Here is a 12,213-nt window from a genome sequence, read left to right as displayed (position 1 = left end):
TAGAACTTTGCAAACTTTTATCTTTGGGGAAAAGGGTGGGGTGCATTCAACAGTTTTGTTTCGCAGTGCATTTGAGGCAAACGCTTGGAAAAAGTACCAATTCCTTTGTTATATGCCCTGCAGCTTCCCAACCCCCTTCACCCTGCTCTTCGAGTTTTGCATACTTTAATAGTAATAGCCTTAATTCAGCTGATAAAAGCTGACTGTGTTGAGTTAAAGAGTATTAGTACAACGGAATGTGTAATCTGGATAAACAGTTTGTGTGGTTAATATTGTCAGCTCTCTAATTTAACTGTACAGATGGCTTAAGTATGTTCTGTATGGATTGTTTTAAATAATTCTACTGGCTAATCGAATTCTCTGCCGAGCGCTCTTATATCTTAACTTAGCGTTAATATTCTGTTTCCCTGTAACATCTATCAGCTCTATTTACATTTAGTGCATGTGCATCTAGTTGCTTCGGTAGACATCTGCCAATCAGCTACACGTCATTCTGCAAATCCACCTAGACGCGCCTCTGTGCCCTTTTCTTAGTGGAGGATGGAGTTGTTTAGATAAGTAAATGCTTTGAAATAAATTTGGTGGCTTTTAGCAAGCAGCCACTTGTGATGAGAATAGGAGTGGTCACTTTGAAGAGTGAGAGTATGCCATCTTCTAAGAAATGCTTTTAGATTTGGCATTTCATTACAACAGTGGAACCCCCTCCTCCAAAGGAAAAAAGAGCCTGGTTGTGCTATTTGCAGACCTCATTCACATGTTGTTTACATTTTTAAAAACCACATAGAAATTGGCTATGAGTAAGAGGTATACTTTTAGTTTGGAAACATTTTAATAGTAGAACCTTAGTAGAAATAGGATGTTGAAGGACAGACATTTCAGTTGCATAAGATACATCTTTATTGCTGCAGCATGGTCAGTCTTGATATAGATTGAGTATACTAATCTCCTTTGAGTTGAGGAGAAAGCAGTTTGAGCAATACAAGAATAGGCAGAAATTTGTAATGTGTTTCAAAAAAAGATTTATTATTCTATCAACTCATACTTAAACTGGTAAAATTGGAATGTTTTCACATAAAAATTTCATGAACTAAAACTAACATGTCAGGTTAAACAAAACGTATTTGAGGGATTTCTGTTTATTTTTAAAGCCCTTCAGTTATATACCTACAATTTAGTAAGGCATCCTTAAAAGAAACTTCAGTCAGTTAAACTTTATTAGGGTATGCTTTTTATTACAGTTTATTGAATGAAAATTGTTGTGCTAATGAGCCCTTAATATTCCCCTACCCTCAAAGTTTCTTTTCAAGAAATGAATGTCTTTTGGGAGGAAATGGCCCTGGTATAGCATTTGAGACCTTGACCTTAGCAACTCTTGGCTGGTGGTTGTTTACTACTGCTGCAGTTTATGCTTGTACTGACAGGGAAGGGACTGCAAACAGTGCATTCACTCTTCTAGGCCCAGGGGAGAACAAATCAGGATGCTTGATGTTCAGTCCAGAGAGCATGCATCAAACCTAGAATATCTAGAGTGTTCTGGTCATGTAAAAATGTATGTATTTCTCAGGGATTTCTTCTGGTCTCCGGAGAAGGGAAACATGCATTTTCACAACCTCAGAGTGAGTTTTAGATGTTATATCTTGAAACAAGCTGTTATCAACTTAATGGGATAATTTGATCTTAAACATAGGTGTGTTTTATTTTAGCAAAGATGACTTAAGTGCTTAGGCCTTCAGGCCTGTACTAAGGGCATTTTGAATTGGAAATATTGGTTAATTAAGAGTTTTGAGTAACCTTACCCAGAGAGGCAATGTTATTAAATAGTTGTACATTGGGCATTTTCTCCATCATGTAAAATGAAAAACATGAGATTTTTGCATTTATACAAATTAAGTAATATTACGTGAATCACATTAAATTGGGATGTCAGATGGTTTGTTTTCTTGGTATTTTGAGAGAAACAGTATTTTCAGTGTCAAGTTTGTAAATGTAACTACTTTGTGCATTAATATGAAATAGTTGTACAAAGCTAGTAATGGCACAAACTCATTTGAAACTTACAAATTTACTCTTTTTGGGGGGTATAAATAAGTTTACCCACTTGTGTTCGCATATTGATTAATGAGCAAAACTAAAAATCTCAAAATAGTTTTGTTAAAATTGATACCATTGTTATCTTTTCTTGTGTAGGAAATAACTTTCACTTTTATAAATTCTGAGGTGGATTGCAGTTGCCTGTGTCATTTACATTTTGAAAATATCATATGATAGTGAACTGGAAATATCTGTTTTTGCTCAGTGTTCATTTCTTTTTTTTTTTAACTCAAAACTTAAAAAAAAAAAAACCACATTTTTTTTTTTCAGCCTACAAGTTATACACATCATTCAGCTTTAAATGTGGACAAAATTTAAGGGTGAAAATATTAAAATTAAGTCAGTGGCAACACCCTATAACCACAGCCTTAACTCATCTACCACAACACTCATCCCAGAAGCAGAATGGGAGTAAACAGATGGGCCTTGCCCTGTGCCCAGAAGGTCAACTGCCTTTGGCCCTGTCAGACCTGCTTGGTTTCTAGATCCCAGCGCCTGCCAGAGAGCTAGCTGTCTGACTTCAACCCGCCAGAATTCATTTTCAGGGCCTACACCCGCCACACCCCATCTGATGTCAGCTACTGAGTTCCTGTGGTAGAGAACACATGCTGTGGATTAAATGGTTACTCTCTCTATATATTCTCAGTAATTATGTTACAAAAGGATTTTTCGGTTTTGGGTGTTTATTGTCATAAAGTAGCTACTTGACTAGTCATATTGCTCCATAAAAAAATTGTTTTGGTCTGTTACAAGATTACAGGACGTTCATCCCCAAAATTCTACTCTGGTATGGCTTTTTTTGTTTTAAACTTAAAGTCATACTTTTGATGTTAATCTTTTTGATTAATTGATTTATTTATGTATTTTTGTATATTTACCAGTGGACTAACTTGGACTGGTGGTCTAAGCAATATTTGTATAGAGGGAGTAAGCAGAAAACTCTCGCATTTGTCTTCCTGCCTGGAACCAGAGAAGGAACACGTTGGTTGGAGAGCTTTGGGATAGTTTTGTCATCCCCAGTAAAGGCCGTGGAAGCTACCATAAGAAATACTTTCGGGGGGGGGTTGGGGTTGTGGCTCAGTGGTAGAGTGCTTACCTAGCATGCATGAGGCACTGGGTTCGGTCCTCAGCACCACATAAACGTAAAATAAAGATATTGTGTCCACCTAAAACTTAAAAATAAATTAAAAAAAAAAAAGAAATACTTTCGGGCTTTGACAGTTAGAAATTGTGTCCCAAGTGCAACATCAGCATTTTATAATATATGCAGGTTTTCCTAGGGATTTTTGGCATGATGTGTATGTATATGCTACGTACACATATATTCACTTTTTAATGTATATTTAGTATTATGTATATTTATGCATGTGTTTTTATATGCTTTGTCTTTATATATATCAGCTCATTCCGTATATGTTGACTAATAATTACAGTAAAAAGCCACACATAAAGAGAAAAGGGGAAACACACACAAAGTATCTTTTTTCAAATTCTATTATTATTTTCAGTTTGAGATTAAATCTCATTCATAACAAAACATAAAAAAAAACACCCTGCTGCAAAGAAAATAAGCATAAAAGGCTACTGTGATCAATTAATGTCAAAAATGAAAAAGAAAAAAGCCTCCATTCATTTCATAATCAGGTTCCCTCTAAGACCATTCATCCTAGAGGCAGGACTCGCTTCTGTGGCAGCCGTGTCTCAGGTTGAGTCTGCCTCTCTCACTTACTAAGTCTGGATGACCTTGGTCAAGTTTCTTAACTGTGTGAGGGTTAAATAAGGTAATGTGGGTAAATGTCACTTTGTAAATCTATAAAGTACTGGTGTGACAGCTGATTTGACAGGAAAACTACTCATGTCCTTCCCTTGTCCCTCCCACAATGCCCCCCCCCCCCCACCAAAAGGGATGAACTTTTCCAGCTTCTCAGAGTGAGCATATAAATTACACTTATGGAGAAGGAATTTCCGAGTGTGGGTAGAACACTGCTGGCAGTCAAAGGTCATGAATTCCATTCCTGTCTCCACCAGAGATTTGCTCTGTGACCTTGAGAAAGTCACTGTTAAAAAGTTTCTACATAGCTCCTATAAAAGTCATTCACTAGTTACATTTATAAAATGCAGGTGCGGTATCTAAACTTGGCAAAAAATAAAATACATAAAAGTGCCTTTTACAAAATCATTTACAGAAAATTAAAAGTAAGTACCAACAATGATTCGAGATTGAAAACCTCTAGACTACCTTTTAAGGAGTCCACTGAAGCTTCTCTCGCTAGACATTTTTTTTTTTTTTTTTTGATGGTACTGGGGATTGAACCCAGGGCTTTGAACATGAATAGGCAAACACTGAGTTACATCCCTAGCCCTTTATTTTATTTTGAGATAGGGTCCTATGAAGTGCCTTAGGCTAGTCTTGAACCTGGGATCTTCCTGCCTCAGCCTCCTAAATTGCTGCGATTACAGGCGTGTGCCACTGTGTGTGCCTAAATATGTCCTAAAAAAAGAAAAAATAGAATTATTAAATTTGTGATATATGCTAGTACAGCAAATTGAATTGCAGCTTCCCCAGCTAAGTCAAGGTTCTCTTAATTGGTATGTCTGAAACATGGCTTATAGTGCATAGTAAAGAAAGGTAGATGAATGGGGATCTTGAATGGTTATTTGAAGATTTATTAAACACATTTTATTTATAGTTACACATTTTAGCATCACCCACATTTCATTACACATGCAAGTTTGAGGAAATTAATAACTAATTTATGTGATTTATCCCCACTACATATTCTCCAGTTAAAAAGAAACAAAAACTTTTTTTTTTTACCCTCTGCCTAAACACTTTATTCTTACAAGAGCAAAGAAACAGACTGATACTAACTCATCAGTCTAATTCATTTAGACTCTTCCGGTGTCACAAGTACATTTCTTCTCAATTCTGTTCATGTTACAACTATCACTGTAAACATCAGCATTATTTTCTGCAGAACTCTTATTTATTATCCCCTGCTTTAGGAACACGTTGGGTTCCAGCTTGTGTTCTCTGGCTCCTTAACCTGTGAATTCCTTCTGGTGTTAATTGCTTGTTGATGTGCCTTGTTCCTCCCAATAAGAAGCCCCTTGAAAGCAGGAAATGAGTTGTCTTCATAGTTATTTCACTGGCATCTAATACGGTGCCTAACATGGTGCCAGATATGTTGTAAGTGCTAAAATACTTACTAGAAAAATAAATTGAGGAATAGTAACTGTTATAGTGCATGCAGACTGTCCTTTGAGTAGCTAAATGCCACTCTCACAGTCTTTTCCTACCTAAGTCATATATCTCTAGTTAAATTGACTGATATTCAACTCTACCAGCCATTCCTCAAAATCATTGCATTTTCCTGGAGAAATAAAAAGTTTTTCTTACTGCAAAAAGAAGCCCTGTAGTGTAGTGGACTCAAACAGTGCAGGATAAACCTCAAATTACCCAATTGTTAGCTGTCTAGCTGAGCAAGTTAATTCTCCAAGTTTCAGTACTCATTAGTAATTAAAAAGGAAAATAAGAACAAACAATGTCAACATCTGAATTTTTAAAAAAATATTTATTGTTTAGTTATAGGTGGACACAATATTTTATTTTTATGTGGTGCTGAGGATTGCACCCAGTGCCTCACGCCATGGTAGGTGACCTCTAGCCACAACCTCAGTCCAACATCTGAATGTTTTTGAAGATAAAATGTGCACTAAGCTTCTAGTATAGAACTCTATGTGTTTTAAATGCTCAATAACTATTAGTTTGCTGTATCATAATGATGACTCTCTTAAAACAGCCATTCATAATGAGTAGTAGCAATAAAATAAAACAACTACTCTTTATTGTGTGGCCACTATAGTACCGAAGTTAGGACCTGGACTTTTCATGTTAGTTTATTTGCTATATATTCTTCAGTAAACATGCACTTGTAACCCTTGGCTTTTGTATAGTTTACTTCCAGATAATTGGTATGTGGTATGTTTGTGGTGGTATCCCAAAGTTCCTTTTATACACTGAATTTTGACTTATCATCATCATTTAGTGAATCCATCTTTTGAACTATTTTGTGATAGACCTTTCTTGCCAAGTAACAGCGCCCCCTTACTTTGATATTTTGGTAGTAATTTAAAAAATTATTTGAAAATGTTCTTGCCTTTCATCTTTCTTATTTTAATAAAATGAACAGAAAAAAGGGAAAAATGAAAGCGTTGCTTGTAGTTATGAAGAACACCATTTATTAGCTTGATACACAATTGAGGCAATAATCCTTCAGTGTGCTGAAAGTGGTAAGTCTTCACCGAAAGTGCTTAATGGAGTTGAGCTGATGAATTGTGAAAAATAATAAAGTTATAGAACAGACAAAATGCCATACAGATATTTTTAATGACTTTATTTAATAGAATGCATATCATTATGGGCTTTGTAATTTCCTTTTTGTCTGTGGGACTAATCTCTAAAACATAAGTCTAGTCCCTTGACTGATACATATTTGGGTTTTGTACGAGTTTTCAGAAGTGTGCTATATAAAATTTGAGATTCTTTCATTATTCAACAAATATTCATTAACATTTATGTCATATAATATATATCTACAGCATATTTTGTATATATATACATACACACACACACACACACACACACCCTATGATATATATCATGGTCTTAAAACATATAGGTCATATATACTATTTGTTCTATATTATGATTTATTTTTTATTTTACCATATATTATGATATCTGTGTTATTTTATTTGCTATATTATGGTTTTTGCCTTATAGATGTGGAAGCAGATTATGAGTAAAGCTAAGTCATGGTCAATAGCTATTTTACAGAGATTTGAACTTTAGAAAACCCTGAGCTTTCCTCTTGTATTACTGTCATCTTCAACTGGCATTAATTATAACGTTCTATTATGATGGTATAGAATATAGCAGAAGTGGGAATATTATACAAATAAATATTGTTTACTGTCTATATTACTTTATTGGTTGTAGATTTTATTGGTTTATTACATTTACTAGGATATATTTACTACAGTATTTACCTATATACAGAAGCTTGCTGATACATGTACTAAAAAATTATGAGACCTAATCAAAAAATTTATTTTAGAGGGTAACTACTACAGGATGTTGCACAATAGTGATAATAGTAGATCCATAAATTCTGGATAATATCCATATTGCTAGGTGTTGGAGCTATTATGGTGAGAGTTATAAAAGTAATAAAACATTATTTTTGTAAAAAATGCTGCAGTTATCCATTTGACCAAAGCTTTTTTAGCACTGATATATATATATGGAATCTTGTAAAAACATAGGTAAGACTTCATCATTAATAAGCTGAAAATCAAAAAGGGAAAGTAAGACTTATGTGGAAAAGTATAATACAAAATAATTTGTGGTTAGTAGACCAGGTGCTAGAAATTGTTTAACCAAAGTCCATGGGAAGAAAAGTGTTCATATCTAGGAAATCAAGGGTTTCAAGGTTTTAGTAGATATGTGACAAAAGTCTTTTATGGATAACGTTTACTTTTTTATACAAAAGTAAAGCAAATTTGCAAACAGGTGAATGCAAACTAGAAACATTTTGGAAACCATGGTGATTTTCAACTACTTTTTCTGTTATCTTTTAGAACTGATGGTTCTATAATGTTTGGCCAAAAACTTTTCTCATTTGTGATATTACCAGAAGATTTTCTTTTCCAAAATTAGATCCTAGGATGTAGTTGCCAGTAGGGCCAATAATGAGTTTAGAAGAGACTTGTTTGGGCTATAAAAGCAAAAAATAATAATGATAACTGATTAGTAAAATTTCAGCAAGCATACTTTATATCTAATGGAAGTTCTTTCATGTTGTTGATGGGCTCTGATGTATATTTTATTTTTTACCTACTAGGAACATTTGCCTTGATCCAAAAACTTTAAAAATAGGAATGAGAATTTTTAAAAGAACAATGGAGGACAAACTTGATAACCCAACCAGTTGCAGTTGATCACAAGTGTTGTCAGAGAGGATATTTAGAAAGTAACTTTAAAGTGGAGGGATATTTCAAGGGTGACATCCTCTGGAGTAGGCATTAGCTCTTCCACTTTATTTATTTTTTTTTTTATTTTAGTTTTTAAAGAGAGAGTGAGAGAGGAGAGAGGAGAGAGAGAGATAATTTTTTTAATATTTATTTTTTAGTTCTCGGCGGACACAACATCTTTGTTGGTATGTGGTGCTGAGGATCGAACCCAGGCCGCGCGCATGCCAGGCGAGCGCCCTTACCGCCTGAGCCACATCCCCAGCCCGCTCTTCCACTTTAAATGTGGATATAAGAAACTTTGGCAAACATACAAAATACTTCATTTAGAGAGATTATATGGAGAGCAATGGACACTTAATGAGTATATATAAAAGCATTAATGGAGTCCTTATTTTATAACGAGCCTGCTGTTGAGCATGGTGGGATTAGAGTACTGTGGATCATGCTATACCAAGGCTCTAGGCTGCAGCAGTTACCTTGTATTTTAATTATAAATATCTTGGAAATTAGTATAGTTTTGAATACTTGAGAAATGGAGTAACCAAAAAATTGCTTAATGCTTGGTGGTTCACAGGGTGGTTTTAGTTGGATAGATGTGTAAGATGGATGGGACTCATGTTACTCCTTTTACTGATGAGCATATTCAAGAGAAGGTAAAATAAACTGGAAAGCAGTTCAGTCATAACTAGAACCCTGACTGCCAACCAGTTTTTGTTCCCATTTCACTCTACTGCTGACTTTACTTAACTTTTTACTTAGTCTCAATAAGCTGAAATTTTGAAAGAGCACATTGCACAAAACAGGTGTCATCTTATCTTTTCTAGTTCATATGAGATGCTAGTGAATATTGGATGAATTCTTATCTCCTTCCATGGTGCACTAACAAGAGGCATGTAAAAACTCAACGTAATAAGCTCTGGAAGGCATTGTGCAATTAGAGACATCCATACTCTGAAGGAAATTAGGGAGATGGTCATTACTTTCCAAGCGCCAGGGCTTGTGCTAGATGCAGAGAATATGAAGGTCTATAATATATGGGTTTTGTTTTGAATTACAGGCAGATCAGGAATACAGCAGTGTTGCTGAGCTCAAAGGAAGGGCCAACCTAGTATATATTCTGGTTCAGTTTATTTTCTTCTTTTAGATAGTTAATGTGCCTAAAAAGTAGCCTAGATATTTTTAAATTTATGCTTCAGTCTTTTTTAAAGTGCTTTTAATCTTATCAGAAAATCTTTTTCCATTTATGCACATATATCTCTAAGTTCTTTTTCTTTCAAAGACTGTTTGGCACATTTATTGTACATTAGATGTGTTTGATACATTTTAAAGAGGCATTATCTCATTTAATGTTCCAATCAATTTATAGATAGGTATTTATGGTATTTAAATGTGAATTTATTTTTACTTTTCTGACTCCAGTTTTTCAAAGGAATGCAACTAAAGATTTTAGGAACTAAGCTTTGTTGGCAGAAACTCATTTTGATGGGTGGTGTTTACAAATACATCTTTCTCACAAAAGCGTGTACTCTTGTATGGTGGCGTTAAGATTCATTTTTAGCATTCTCCTTTCTCTTTTACTTAGCTCTGCTTTTTCCTTTAGCCAACAATAGCATTCCATTCATCTATAACTCATGTCATTGGAACTCTTGGGTATACTTGTATATTTTTCTCCATGTCTATAAGTATTAGGAACATGTTCACATACAAGTTTTTTTTTTTTGTTATCTCTTACAGCAAGATTGTTTTTAAACTCTTTTTCATTCAGTACTGCATAAGGAAAATCCTACTCAGCTGTTTCAGCTCTAATCCATTAAAAAAACTGCATAGTATTTTAAGGGTCTAAGGTACAGTTATTCCAGTCTACTCAATCATACATTAACTGATGGTTGATACTTTGCTTCTGGTTATTGCTGCTAAAGCCAATGTGGTAATATCTTTATAGCCACACATGAATAGATCTATGGGATAGATTCGCAGGAATAGTATTATCACTCTAGCTGCACATGTGATATTAGTCTTCATAAATGGTGTGACATTGCTTTGAAAAGAATGTAACAGTTCACATGTTTACAAGCAATGCAGGTAAATACCCTTTCCCTGAGATTCTCTCAGCAGTAGGTGATAATTTTTTAGGTTGATGATTGTGTAGTTGTATCTAATTTTCACTTTAATTACTATTTCCTGATTGCTGTGATGTTGAATATCTTTTCCAAAATCTATAAGAAAATTGGAATTGTTCTAAGAATTGTCTTTTCATATCCTTTGTCCATTTTTTTTCCTCTTGGGTGGTGGTTCTTTTGTGGGAATTCTTTATATTCTAGAGCCACTAAAGATCGGACATCTGCATGGCAGATCGTTTTTTTATAAACTGATCTTTTGTCTCTTTCTTGTTCATAAGGCACCTTTGCTATATAACATTTAAAATTTTTACATAATTGCTTCTTTCTTTGGTGCCTTGTTTTGTTTAAGGTTTACTCTGTTGCTAAAATGGACATATAATCTATGCCCAGATTTAATTTTTCATTCCATTTTGGTCTTATATTTGACCCCTTTGGAACTTGTGTATAGTGTAAATGGGGGAATCCCTTTTAATTTCCTTTCAGATGCATACCATTGTGTGGTCATTTTCAAGAGAAAATAAATTTCAAACTTGTTGTGTCTTATGTTCTCTTACGTCTCATAGTCCCAGACTTTTTCTTAGTTATCTGTTCATTTGTAAAGGAATATGTTATGCATGCTGCCACCTCCCTTGGGGAAAAATATATGAAACCCTGTTATAATTATTCTAATTGAGATTATGTTAAATTGTATGTAATCTTGAGATAATTAACATTTTGATGTTATTAGCAGTGTGTTATATTATCCCAATTCAAGAATGTGGATGGCTTCCATTGGCTTGGTGTCTTACTTTTTATACTTCAAGAACATTTTATTTTTTTGTTATAAGTTCTCTGTTGAAGGAACCGCTGAGCTAGAGCCAGTCCAATTTTATTTTTTTGTGATGGCCATTTTCTCTTTAAATTTGTTTCTAAATACCTTATAGTTTTTGGCTAATTTTTATCTATTGACATAATATAGTTTTCATTTTTAATATGTTCATGTAGTGAATTTATACTAGTTGATTTTTGATTGTTGTACCAGTCTTGTACTGCTTGTATAAGATTACTTGATCCTCATGGATTATCTTAAATAGAATTGGGTGTGATTTTCTAATATTTTGTTAAGGATATATTTATTTTTAATGGGAGGTAATGGTCAGTAGTTTTTGTTTTTTTCTCTTAAGCCTTCATTCAGCAAAATATATTTCTAATTTTTGTTGTGATTTCTTCTCTGACCCTGGATTATTTAGAATTGTGTTGCTTAGTATTCAAGCATTTAAGGATGTTTCTGATGTCTTTTGATTTCTAGTTGAATTTCTTGGTTTTTAGAAAATACACTTTCTGTGGTTTCAATCCTTTTATACTTTGCTGAGATTTACTTTATGGACTAGAATACGGTCTATTTTGGTGATTATTACATGTGCAATTGAAAACAATGTATCTACCCTATTAGGTGAAGAAATCTGTAAATGTCAGGCCAATTGGTTAAAAAGTTGTTTAGATGTTCTCTAAATAATCATTTTATTTTTTGACTCCTTATTCTTTTAGTTATTAGAAAAGAATGGCTTAAGTATTGAAATACAAATTGTGAATTTAATTCTTATTTCAGTTTTAACTGCTTTTGTATTTTGAAGCTTTGTTACTGGGAACACACACACACAATTGTTTATGTGTGTGTGTGTGTATGTGTGTGTATGTATGTGTGTGTGTGTATATATATATATATATATATATATATAGCTGTGTTTTCCTGGTGACCTGATTATCATTATGTAATATAACTTTTTCCCATATAGATAACATAAATTTACATGTTACTTTTTAAAATACTATCTTAACATCTCCGACTTTTATGTAGAATACTTAGTCATTCACATATAATTTTTAAATTTAAATTTTTAAAATTTATAAAAATTTTTATATAATTAGGTTTCTGTCTTTAACTTGGTGTTTGTTTTCTATTTATTTCATATGTTCTTTTCTTCTA

At 33.7% G+C, this 12,213-nt stretch overlaps 1 protein-coding gene across 4 annotated transcripts in view; it reads left to right on the top strand.

Moving 5' to 3' along the window:
* Positions 1 to 12,213, top strand: part of KLF12 (KLF transcription factor 12) — a 467,218-nt gene that overhangs the window by 1,713 nt on the left and 453,292 nt on the right. The gene's annotated exons all lie outside the window — the stretch shown is intronic.

Source organism: Spermophilus citellus, assembly GCF_964194105.1.
Source record: "Spermophilus citellus genome assembly, chromosome: 1".
NCBI classification, from domain to species: Eukaryota; Metazoa; Chordata; class Mammalia; order Rodentia; family Sciuridae; genus Spermophilus; species Spermophilus citellus.
This window is presented reverse-complemented; position numbering and strand designations above follow the sequence as displayed.